Below are 14,123 nucleotides of genomic sequence, written 5' to 3' on the forward strand. Positions count from 1 at the left end.
ATTCTGATAATCTGTCGTGCCTTCCTAACTAGGATATGAGCGTGTGCTATGCATACCATCTGGATATTCTGATTTTGGCTCGCCGTTTGGCACCCTTCTGATTGATCGAGTCTGTATGTTGAGTCTGTAGGTAGGTGGTTTCTCATTTATCGATTCGTGTCTGTCTCAATGCATTCTTTCACTGCGACCCGGGCCAGGTTCTGTTATCGTGCATAATTCTCTGCATTGTTCACCGCGTCCCTCGGCGTACGGGCCGGGATCTGTATGTCTGTATGATCTGTGTATGGGGATGGCGGCCAGGATGGCATATGATCTGATTTGATTCTGTCTGTCCACCGCGTCCCGTACTAAGAGGGTCGGGTTCTGTTACCGCGCCCCCAGACAGGGCCGGGATCTGTATGAATATATGCGTGTGCCATCTGTATTTATAAAGCACACGCCTTTGTATGATTTTGTATGACTCTGTGCTACTCTGCATGCATAATTCTGTCCGTCATACTACTGTCTGTCCGTCTGTGTTACAACTATTTCTGTATGTCCGTATGGCTTCTGCTTCTGTATGTCCGTATGGATTCAGATTCTACTCGTCTGTCCGTATTATGATTCCGTCTGTCTGTCCGAACTATAATTCTGTTCATTTGTGTGTAACACGATTCTGTATGTCTGTCTGGATCATAACTCTGTCCGTTAGTTTGACTTATGATTTTGCCCGTTATATTTCTGTGACTCTAGTTCGGACTATGTTTATATCTGTTACGTTTCTGCTTTACATACTCGGTACATTTTCCGTACTGACCCCCGTTCTTCGGGGGCTGCGCTACATGCCCGCAGGTACAGACGCACCAGGTGATACGCCGCCCGCGTAGGTTCCCGACTCTGCTTTTTGAAGAGCTCCTTTGACCCGGAGCATATCTTTTGGTATATATTTTCTGTCTTCTGTGTACTCCGTATGTGTGTATGTTCTGGGTACGGCGGGGCCCTGTCCCGCCATATGATTTTGTATGTCTGTAGGGGCCTGTAGATGGATATGTGGGTTACGGGTTTCGTCTGTATGTTAGCCTTTTCGGCTTATCTGTAAATGTCTGTATGTTCAGGTATATGTATATATATATGTAAGTTACGCGCGTGCCGTAATTGTATCGGCCTTCTTCTGTACTTCTGTTTTAAAAAAAAAAAAATCCGTAAGATTCGAAATTCGGTCGGGTAGGTACGTATGGGTACCCAGTTAGGGTACCAGTCGCGGCCCACGGGGTTGGGTCGTGACAATTTCATGAGTTTAAATCCCCCAAAAAATTTCGGGTCAAAGCCGGATGAAGACCCGAGGGTTTTTTTTATGAGATGCTGAGAACGTTGAGAATCATCCATGCCTCCTATACTGAATCTGTGGAGTTGGAATCTTATAGACTCTAGGATGTGGTGGTTCTTTGGTATAATAACTGGATATCTTTAAGAAAGTAAAATGCACCTCTCCCGGTTTGGCAAGAATTCGTAGATGCTTTCATCCGCCACTATTTGCCACCCGAGGTTCGAAGGGCCCGATCTGACAGGTTTCTAAATCTAAAGCAAGGGAATATGAGTTCTTGGGAGTATATCCTTCATTTTAACTCATTGGATAGATATGCTCCGACTATGGTGGCTGACATGGGAGATAGAGTGCACAGATTTGTAAGTGGCTTAGGGCCACATTTGTTCAAAGATTGTTTGACAGCTTCACTCCAGGAAGGGATGAACATCTCCCGTATTCAGGCTCACGCCCAGAATTTAGAGGAGCAGCAACAGCCGCAGAGGGGTGAGCGTGATATTGATAGAGGACAGAGCAAGAGGGCCAGATCTGTCGGTGTTGGTAGTGAGTATAGAGGGGGTCAGCGGCAACAGTATTCTAGATATTCGGGCCAGTCCGCGATGAGTGCACCTCCTCAGTTTGCGGGCAGAAGATTTGATCTCCCTGTTCATTCTGGTCCGGGTCAGAGTTCTAGAGTCTTAGGTCCTCAGCTTGGAGGTGATCCTAGCCAGCGGAGACCACCGGTTCTGTGATGTAGCCAGTGTGGTAGATTGCATTCGGGGCAGTGTCGCCGGGGTTCAGATGCTTGCTATTCCTGTGGTCAGGTTGGGGGCATATGATGCGTGATTTTCCCTCGATGGGTGGTTGAGTTGGAGTTCAGCCTCCAGGATCAGAAGCTGGTTCTTCCTTGTCTGTGCGCCCGATAGGGCAGGCTCCCCCTGTTCCAGCAGGTCGTGGTAGGGGCAGAGGGGGAGCATCCAGTTCAGGTGGTATCCAGCCCCGTATTTATGCTTTAGCCGGACGACAGGATCTTGAGTCCTCCCCAGATGTGGTTACAGGTATACTATTCATATTCTCTCATGGCGTTTATGCATTGATTGACTCGGGTTCTACGCTGTCTTATATTACTCCTTCTATTGCTGGCCGCATTGGGGTGAAACCCGAACCAATTAAACCTTTTAAGGTATCTACTCTGGTTGGTGATCTCATAATAGCTTATACAAGAATTGTGTGATTGTGGTATATGATCGTCAGAATAAAGTTGATTTGGTAGAGCTAGAAATGTTAGATTTTGATGTTATCATGAGCATGGATTGGTTGGCTTCTTGTTATGCTTATGTCAATTGCAGAATGAAGATAGTTCGGTTCCAATTCCCGGGTGAACCCGTACTTGAATGGAAAGGTAATACAGCGTCTCCCAGAGGTAGGTTTATTTCTTACCTTAAGGCTAGGAAGATGATAGCTAAAGGCAATATTTATCACCTAGTCAGAGTTCATGACACCGAAGCAAAGCCACCGACTTTTCAATCCGTCCCGGTAGTGAATGAATTTTCGGATGTATTTCCAGATGAACTTCCAGTCCTTCCTCTAAAAAGAGAGATTGATTTTGCTATTGATGTGTTGCCGGACACCAAGCCTATATCTATTCCTCCTTATCGAATGGCTCCTGCAGAATTGAAAGAGCTAAAGGCACAACTGAAGGATTTGCTTGAGAAGGGATTCATTAGGCCCAGTTCATCACCGTGGGGAGCACCCGTCCTGTTTGTGAGAAAATAAGATGGTTCCCTATGGATGTGTATTGATTATAGGTAGCTGAACAAGGTGACAATAAATAATAAATATCCGCTTCCAAGAATTGATGATTTGTTTGACCAATTAAGAGGTACCAAATAGTTTTCCAAAATTGATCTGAGATTGGGGTATCATCAAGTGAGAGTTAGAGAAGAATATATTCCCAAAACGGCTTTCAGAACAAGATATGGACACTGTGAATTTCGAGTGATGTCATTTGGGTTGACCAATGCTCCGGCGGTGTTTGTGAATCTGATGAATAATGTATTCAGGCCTCTTTTAGATCTATTTGTGATCGTGTTCATCGATGACATCTTAGTATATTCTCTGTTAGAAACGAAGCATGCATACCATTTACGTATTGTCCATGGAATTCTTCGGATTCAAGAGTTATATGCAAAATTTTCAAAATGCAAGTTCTGGCAAAATATTGTGACTTTTCTGGGCCATATTATCTCAGCTGATAGCATTCGAGTAGATGTTCGAAAGATTGTGGCTGTGAAGACTTGACCAAGGCCTACAACGCCTACAAAAGTCTGTAGCTTTCTGGGATTGGCAGGTTACTATAGAAGATTTGTGGAAGGGTTTTCCTCTATTTCAGCACCATTAATAAAGCTCACTCAGAAATTGGCAAAATTACAGTGGACCGATGCTTGTGAACGCAGTTTCCAGGAATTGAACGATAGATTAACTTCAGCCCCAGTCTTGACACTTCCAGTAGGACCAGATGGTTATGTTGTGTATTGTGATGCCTCTGGTGTTGGGTTACGCTGTGTGTTGATGCAACATGGTAAGGTCATTGCCTATGCTTCTCGACAATTGCGAAAATATGAAAAGAACTATCCAACCCATGATCTTGAATTGGTCGCGGTTATTCATGCACTGAAGATGTGGAGGCACTATTTGTATGGCATTCAAGTTGATATTTATATAGATCATAAGAGTCTCCAGTATATTTTCAAGCAGAAGGAGTTAAATTTACGACAGAGGCGGTGGTTAGAATTGTTGAAGGATTATGATGTAAGTATTTTATACCACCCCGGAAAGGCGAATGTAGTAGCTGATGCGCTTAGCCGCAAATCAATGGGAAGTCTATGTGAGGTCCCTTCGGAGAAGAAAGAATTAACCCGTGAGCTTTACCAGCTAGCCAGTCTCAGAGTTTGCCTAATTGATTCAGGCGACGCAGGAATTGATATTCATAACCTAGCTATTTCGTCCTTAGATATGGAGGTGAGAGAGCACCAATATGAAGACCCTCAGTTGAGTCATTATAGAGATACATTTCTCGAGAAAGAAAAGTCGTCATTTGAAGTTTCTACAGATGGGGTTCTTAGGTACCGACAGAGGATATGTGTTCCAAATGTTGCCGAACTACGTCGTCGGATTCTAAAAGAAGCTCATTACTCTCGGTATTCTATTCATCCAGGAGCAACAAAGATGTATCACGATCTCAAGTTAATGTATTGGTGGGATGGAATGAAGAAAGACATAGCAGAATTTGTGGCTCAATGTCCAAATTGCCAACAAGTGAAAATTGAGCATCAAAAGCCAGGAGGATTATTGCAAGCGATGGAAATTCCAACTTGGAAATGGGAAGTGATTAACATGGATTTCATTATAGGTTTTCCTCGTTCCCGACGCAAGTATGACTCCATATGGGTGATCGTGGACAGACTCACGAAATCGACTCATTTTCTTCCAGTCAGAACCATATATTCAGCAGAAGATTTTGCAAGGTTATATCTCAAGGAGATAGTGTGACTTCATGGTATCCCGATATCTATTATCACAGATAGGGGAGCACAATTTACAGCTAAATTCTGGAAGTCTTTCCAAGAAGGTTTGGGTACTCAGGTAAGGCTTAGCATAGCGTTTCATCCACAAACTGATGGGCAAGCCGAACGTACTAGTCAGACCTTGAAAGATATGTTGTGGGCACGTGTGCTAGATTTTGAAAGTAGCTGGGATAATCACTTCCCTCTTATTGAGTTCGCATACAACAACAGCTATCATTCCAGTATTCAGATGGCCCCATATGAGGCTCTATATGGAAGAAAGTGTAGATCCCCAATTGGATGGTTTGAAGTAGGGGAGATGCAACTAATAGGCCCGGAGTTGATTCAACAAGCGGTGGAAAATATCAAGGTTATCCGAGATCGATTATTGACAGCCCAAAGTCGCCAAAAATCTTATGCGGACAACCATCGGCAAGACTTAGAATTCCAAGTTGATGATTGGGTATTCCTGAAGGTATCACCGATGAAAGGCGTGATGAGATTTGGTAAGAAGGTAAAATTAAGTCCTCGATACATCGGACCTTATAAGATTGTCCGCAAAATATGCCAAGTAGCTTATGAACTGGACTTACCTCCAAAACGTGAATCAGTCCATCCAGTTTTTCATGTGTCAATGCTCCGTAAATGTGTTGGGGATCCGACTAAAATCATGCCCCGGTAGATGATGTTCAAGTTACGGAAAATTTGACTTATGAGGAGGTACCCATTGCCATACTAGATAGGCAAGTGCGGAGACTTAGAAACAGAGAAGTAGCTTCAGTCAAGGTCCTATGGAGAAACAATAACCGAAAAGAAATGACTTGGAAAGTGGAAGAAAACATGAAGTCCAAGTACCCGCAATTGTTTCCACCCCAGAAGAGATTCAAGGTGAGAGATCAGTATTATGAGGTATGTAATGCTTTTCTTTTTAATGCTTTTGGTCGTGTGTGGCATTAATTTCTTGCTACTGTGTTGTAGCCCTCTAGGGCGATGTTATTGTGGGTTGTTGTGACAGGATGGTAGCGCCATATTACAGGGGAAACTCTGGCAAAATTTCTGTAGGATTCCCGAGAACTTAACATTCGAGAACAAATGTTTTTAAAGGGGGGAAGAGTGTTACACCTCGAAAAATTTCATATCATTGTGTGGTAGATAGACTAACGCAGGGTGATCAGTATATGATGGTTCCACAAGTAAGAAGTAGTACTTAAAGATTCTAATTAATATTCCAAAGACATTTGAGGCAAGAGAACAAAGTTCGTTGAAGAAAGTAAGATATAAGTCATGCTTTGGAAGGGTTTTGCAAAGTACCGAACTAATGTTAACTTAATGATGTCTTAAAGAAGAGTTATGACACCCCTTATATTGTTAATGAAGTGTTAAACAAGTTCTAAGAAGATTTCATAAGGATTGGAGATCAAACGAAACGACGAGAACAAGTTCTTTGAGATAATGGATTATACAACCATTTATACGGTCCATATAATATTATATTGTCCATATAATGGTCCGTATAACCGTTACAGTGAAGGTCCATCACTAATGGAGTTATACGGTCACTTATACGAACCGTATAAAATTATACGGACCGTATAACGGTCCGTATAACTCCCGACTGGCAGATTTTTAATTTTATATAAAGAGGCCCCAAATTCATTCTTTTCATTTCCCACTTCTCTCCAACACTCTCAAAACCTATAGAACTTTCTCCACACTTCACTTACACATATCCAAGGGAAAATAAAATATCAATACCAAAAAGTAGTAGAATCAAGTGCAAGAATGCTAGCCAGGGTTGATGGAAGCAAGAAAACTCTTGGGAATTGAAGTTAGGGTTTTCTCCAAGTGAGGCATTTCCATCCAAAGCCCGTTCCTACATAATCAAAGGTGTGTTTTATGATCATTTCATGTCATTAAGAATATTTAATGGTTGAATAACTTGGATTGAGGAAGAAAGTAGAACATGGAGTTGAAATATGGAAATTGCGATATTCTTGAAAGGTAACTTGACTTGAATCGTAGTTCTTGACTTGTTTTGGGTATAATCTTGTTATGAATAATATCAAGAATGTTGGAGAAGCATTATATGGGAATGAATGTGGTGTTGTATTATGGCCATGGTTATGGATGACCTTGAGAGGAAATTTGGAGAATTGAATAATGTCGAACTTGTTGAAGTTATTGATTATGATATTATGAATGTTGTTACTGATGTTTGGGAGTTGTTATATTATATGAAGAAATTGTAGAAACAAAGGATATGCTTCTCAATTTCATTAGCTTTAGCTCAAGCTTAAGTATACTTCCGATTATCTAATTCTAGCACGAATTCTCTAGAATGTATAATCGCGAACATGGAAAGAAGCGTTTAGTCGGCAAGTTCGAAAGGCGAAAAGGTATGTGAGGCTAGTCCCTTCTTTTCTAAGGCATGATTCCCATGACATGACTTCCTTTGTCCTTCCATGACCTTCTTACATTCCGGAAGCTATGAGTCTATGTTTATAAAGAGCTTCTCATAAGATAAAGATAAGAGATATGTTGCGATCCTGATAATGATGACGATGATGAGTCTAAGTCTAAAGATTCTAAATCCCATGATGTGATACTTCTACAAAGCTAATGATCCTTATACGATTCTTTGATATTGCTCATTGTTGCTACATTCACCTTATAATGCTAGTTCCTTCAAGGTGAGGCATGATGATTATGACTACTCCATAATGGAGTCGGGGGTTCTTTACCTTACGTCACCCCGATAGAGTTATAGTTTGTATTCGAGTTCTAATGCATGCTTTATGATAAGTATATGATGATGAGAATACACCGTGTCTATATGTTCGGGTAGACACCGCTAAGGCGGGCGGCATATATACACCATGTCTAGATGGCATGGGCAGACACCACTAGTGGGCGGCATGAGATAGCTACCCCGGACGCGGGCTAATGATGATCACACCGAACCTATATGGTCGGGCAGCTTATATATACATACTTGATATGATGTTGTTTATAATGTAAGCTAGCATGCATTATTCAATCTTGCGTGACATCCGGTTACAGGTCGTTTCCTCACTTGATGTCTCCTTATGTCTTCGATATGTTATTATTGTGCATGCCTTACATACTCAGTACAATGTTCGTACTGACGCCCTTTTCTTTTTGGACGCTGTGTTCATGCCCACAGGTAGACAGAGAGGTGGCCCAGATTCCTAGGAGCTACTCAGCAGATTTACATAAGCACCCCATTATTCCGGAGGTGCCATTTTTGAGATATTATTTTGTGTATATATTTGGGCACGACGGGGTCCTGTCCCGGCCTTATGTCTAGTACTCTAGTAGAGGCTCATAGATACGTATGTGTGGGTAGTAGATGTCCCATAATGACTACATTGTACGTTCTTGTATATCATTTTTGCAGCCGTGAGGGCCCATGTATATTTATGCATTGCTTGAAGAGTATATGTGTTCAGGTGAGGTATGATGATTAGCATAATGAGTGGTGCTCGGTAGTCAGCTCCGGTACCCGTCATGGCCCCCTAGTCGGGTTGTGACAATCTGCTCACATACCATATACGCATACACACATAAAAACACGCTACGAACGCACTCGTGGCCTCGAAATTCTCAACGGAAATCTCATGACTGAGTCAACCCCCGATGCCTCAAAACCAACTTATCAACCCAAGTCCCAAAATGCACCCGAGTGCATTGGGAACCGAACTGAATATACACACAAGTTCTAAAAGACCATCCGGACCTCTCGAAATCGACGGATTCCCGAACAAGGTCCGTTTACCCAAAAAAGTCAACTTTGAGTCAACTCTTTTTCACTTTAAGCCCGAATTTCCCAAAAAGTCACCCAAATCATATCCAAATACCTCGCGAAGTGTGTCAACGGTCCCCTCGGGTCAAATGTGAGCTAAAAAAGCTCGAGAAAGGGTCAAAAGTACTGAAAAGACTATAACGACCAAACGGGTCGTTACAGAACTCCATCTAAAATCACTGGTTGATAGGACCAGCCAATAATAGGTAAAGGTTTTGGAGTGACATTAGGGTTGGTTTGTGATGGTGAAGGATGCATACTTGGAGTTCGAGTTAACCCCAAATTGGAGATAATAAAATCCAACCTCTTATTCGTCTCTTTCACTTCATCCAACTGGGCGTGATGCTAAGTTTGATTCGATTCTAAGTATTTGAATCGCTTTCTGATGTCCTCAATAAACGTAGGGAGCTGCGCTCGCATGGCTTTCATTTCATCTTGCAAGCCTAATAACTTTGATTGAGACATGTTTCGAGAGTAGGTCGAGGAAGATGCTCTGATACCATTGTAACAAGAGGAAGCTCTTGTTATAAATACATAATTAGGGTAGAAGAGAGTAAGGAGAGTAGAAAGAAATTAGAAAGGAAACAAAATTTTCATTTCATATGTGATCCTGTACAAGGGGGTAACATATACTAGCATTGTCAACTTGAGGCTATCAGACTAAGACACCTATTCCACTTTCCTAACAAATTTATGGATTAAACTAAAAATAACAATTAAAATTAATGTACTAAATTGACATACCCAAAAGTTACCTTCAAATAATAAAAGGACTAACTCAGCTAATGAAAGAAATGGCTAATTAACAGAATCTATATATAATTAAAAAGAGGATAGTTTGCCTTAGGATTTTGACAAGTGGCATCATAAGATAATGACACATGGAAGTTTTAGGACAAAATCTATATATAATTAAAAAGAGAATAGTTTGCCTTAGGATTTTGACAAATGGCATCATAAGATAATGACACATGGTAGTTTTAGGATAAAAAAAATAGTTAATTAGTTAATAATTAGTTATTGTTTTTGAATTTGAATCTAAAAAAAAAAAAATCTAAAAAAAATTAAGGAAACACATACGTACATCTATAAATTGGGCTGTGAGTGGTCCGAAATGTTTGCACCATTTTCTTTCATGTATAGTTACCCAACTTTTAAAATATTATCAATTGCATTTTATCAGATTTGCTATTCTTAATACCTCTGTTTCTTGGATTAGAGAGCACTCTTAAGCTCTTACTTTTTAGCCAAATTCCAGAAAATATTGGGGCACTGTACTGCTATATGATCTCGAGGAAGCAGACATTCGGAAGCAATGGGTAACGAGCCCCAAAGGCTATAACATGATGGCAACAAATTGTAGGGCATATTCATATGGATAGTAATAAAAACAAATACGGACAGTGTTGTGTTAGAAATGAGTTAATAATACTCTTTTGAAAAGTAGATGGTGCTTTTGGTAGCAACAACAAACGGAGGAGCAAGAAAGCAACAGATGGTTTGTTTTCTCGATGGTTTCTTGCATTTACTGTTCATGAAATTATAATCTTCTTCTATATATAATTAAAAAGAGGATAGTTGCACCATTTTCTCTCCTGTATAGTTACCCAACTTTTAAAATATTTAAAATCCAATAAAACACGTTTTTGCCTCCTTATTTTCAGAAACAAGAAACAATTTTAAAACCAGTAAATTGAAACATAACTGTAGAGAAACCTATTGGTAATGGGTCATGCACGTTCTATCTAATAGAGTAGTTATAGTTTCATCTTAATTTTGAATTTGAGTTTATCCAGTATTTTTTTTTAACCTACTTAAATTTGAATTGAGATATTAAAAAAGAAATTAAAAAAAAAAACAGAAACCATGTTCACTATCTTTACACGTTTGGAGCAGCAGTTGTAGTTGCATTATTGCAACATAGGAATTTAGAAACTACCAACAGTACTCCCACTTCCCCAATTCTCTTAATTGCACTTGACACATTTATATATAGATTCAGGCGTCAAAAACAACATTTTCTTTTGAAGTTTCTTTCAAGCTTCAAGGTTTTATGCTTTCATAATCTCTATATATTTTATTCGATTATTATAAGCATATGGTTTGTTTCACTTTGTACCTGTTGCAACTGTTTTTAATTTTATTTTTTCAGAACTTTTCGTTTTTCAACATTTTTTTCTAAACTTTGAAGTCACATTTCGTATCTATATATCAAAATCAATATGCTAACCGGCTTTATCATAAGCATATATGGATACTACGGTTTTATATATTTCTTCGGAAGGGGTGAGAAATCACAGGAATGTAACTGCTGCAGATTAACAGTTTCTTCCATATTTGTGGTAGTGGTAGTTTTAGGGCAGACGAATTTGAGGCAGAGACAACAACAAATGGAGAGTCATAGCACTTGAATATCTTAGGAAACGGAGGAGTTACCATTGTTTCTCGAAATACTCTCAAATCCTTGAAAGTTCCAATTTTGATCTATTTTCAATCAATTCCTAAAAATCCATTTTCTGCTACTGCTACAATTTTTTTCGAGGGAGTGCTACTGCTGCAGTTTATTTTAGACTTTTCTTCTACTTTTTCTTGATTTGATCAATGCATGAAATTTTGGTAAACTTGATTATGATTTTCTACTAAATTTTGCTGGAATTACCGATATAATAGGATAAGAAGTACTTATGCACATGAATTCTGTAATCTGCTGCGATTTTTTGCTCAGTCGTAATCATCACGTGCTTTAAAAAGAGATGTTGGATAGCAGTTTTATATAGCTTTTTTCCGTGTAAGTTAGAAAACCAAAAGATAGGACATGAGAACCAGTAGTATACGAGTCATATTTGATATCACATTTAGGAGAATAGACTATTTTAGTTTCTCTCTATACTTCTTAGGTAAGTAGTAAGTACTATAGGCCAAAGAGGACAAGTAATTTAGGACATGAGGAAATTTCAGCTCAGGAAGTATACATAATTTCAATTATGCGAGCTACGTTCTCATGTTCAAATTGCTAGTAGATCTTTGATTAGCTTAAATATTGTTTATCTGTTTTTGACCTATTGAGATTGGCCCTTTGTTATTTATGCTATCTGGTGCGATCTTTGTATTATCAATTGCATTTTATCAGATTTGCTATTCTTAATACCTCTGTTTCTTGGATTAGAGAGCACTCTTAAGCTCTTACTTTTTAGCCAAATTCCAGAAAATATTGGGGCACTGTACTGCTATATGATCTCGAGGAAGCAGACATTCGGAAGCAATGGGTAACGAGCCCCAAAGGCTATAACATGATGGCAACAAATTGTAGGGCATATTCATATGGATAGTAATAAAAACAAATACGGACAGTGTTGTGTTAGAAATGAGTTAATAATACTCTTTTGAAAAGTAGATGGTGCTTTTGGTAGCAACAACAAACGGAGGAGCAAGAAAGCAACAGATGGTATGTTTTCTCGATGGTTTCTTGCATTTACTGTTCATGAAATTATAATCTTCTTCTATATATAATTAAAAAGAGGATAGTTGCACCATTTTCTCTCCTGTATAGTTACCCAACTTTTAAAATATTTAAAATCCAATAAAACACGTTTTTGCCTCCTTATTTTCAGAAACCAGAAACAATTTTAAAACCAGTAAATTGAAACATAACTGTAGAGAAACCTATTGGTAATGGGTCATGCACGTTCTATCTAATAGAGTAGTTATAGTTTCATCTTAATTTTGAATTTGAGTTTATCCAGTATTTTTTTTAACCTACTTAAATTTGAATTGAGATATTAAAAAAGAAATAAAAAATAAAAAAACAGAAACCATGTTCACTATCTTTACATGTTTGGAGCAGCAGTTGTAGTTGCATTATTGCAACATAGGAATTTAGAAACTACCAACAGTACTCCCACTTCCCCAATTCTCTTAATTGCACTTGACACATTTATATATAGATTCAGGCGTCAAAAACAACATTTTCTTTTGAAGTTTCTTTCAAGCTTCAAGGTTTTATGCTTTCATAATCTCTATATATTTTATTCGATTATTATAAGCATATGGTTTGTTTCACTTTGTACCTGTTGCAACTGTTTTTAATTTTATTTTTTCAGAACTTTTCGTTTTTCAACATTTTTTTCTAAACTTTGAAGTCACATTTCGTATCTATATATCAAAATCAATATGCTAATCGGCTTTATCATAAGCATATATGGATACTACGGTTTTATATATTTCTTCGGAAGGGGTGAGAAATCACAGGAATGTAACTGCTGCAGATTAACAGTTTCTTCCATATTTGTGATAGTGGTAGTTTTAGGGCAGACGAATTTGAGGCAGAGACAACAACAAATGGAGAGTCATACCACTTGAATATCTTAGGAAACTGAGGAGTTACCATTGTTTCTCGAAACACTCTCAAATCCTTGAAAGTTCCAATTTTGATCTATTTTCAATCAATTCCTAAAAATCCATTTTCTGCTACTGCTACAATTTTTTTCGAGGGAGTGCTACTGCTGCAGTTTATTTTAGACTTTTCTTCTACTTTTTCTTGATTTGATCAATGCATGAAATTTTGGTAAACTTGATTATGATTTTCTACTAAATTTTGCTGGAATTACCGATATAATAGGATAAGAAGTACTTATGCACATGAATTCTGTAATCTGCTGCGATTTTTTGCTCAGTTGTAATCATCACGTGCTTTAAAAAGAGATGTTGGATAGCAGCTTTATATAGCTTTTTTCCGTGTAAGTTAGAAAACCAAAAGATAGGACATGAGAACCAGTAGTATACGAGTCATATTTGATATCACATTTAGGAGAATAGACTATTTTAGTTTCTCTCTATACTTCTTAGGTAAGTAGTAAGTACTATAGGCCAAAGAGGACAAGTAATTTAGGACATGAGGAAATTTCAGCTCAGGAAGTATACATAATTTCAATTATGCGAGCTACGTTCTCATGTTCAAATTGCTAGCAGATCTTTGATTAGCTTAAATATTGTTTATCTGTTTTTGACCTATTGAGATTGGCCCTTTGTTATTTATGCTATCTGGTGCGATCTTTGGATTATCAATTGCATTTTATCAGATTTGCTATTCTTAATACCTCTGTTTCTTGGATTAGAGAGCACTCTTAAGCTCTTACTTTTTAGCCAAAATCCAGAAAATATTGGGGCACTGTACTGCTATATGATCTCGAGGAAGCAGACATTCGGAAGCAATGGGTGACGAGCCCCAAAGGCTATAACATGATGGCAACAAATTGTAGGGCATATTCATATGGAAAGTAATAAAAACAAATACGGACAGTGTTGTGTTAGAAATGAGTTAATAATACTCTTTTGAAAAGTAGATGGTGCTTTTGGTAGCAACAACAAACAGAGGAGCAAGAAAGCAACAGATGGTTTGTTTTCTCGATGGTTTCTTGCATTTACTGTTCATGAAACTATAATCTTCTTCTAT

The sequence above is a fragment of the Lycium barbarum genome, chromosome 3, assembly GCF_019175385.1.
Source record: "Lycium barbarum isolate Lr01 chromosome 3, ASM1917538v2, whole genome shotgun sequence".
Lineage (NCBI taxonomy): Eukaryota > Viridiplantae > Streptophyta > Magnoliopsida > Solanales > Solanaceae > Lycium > Lycium barbarum.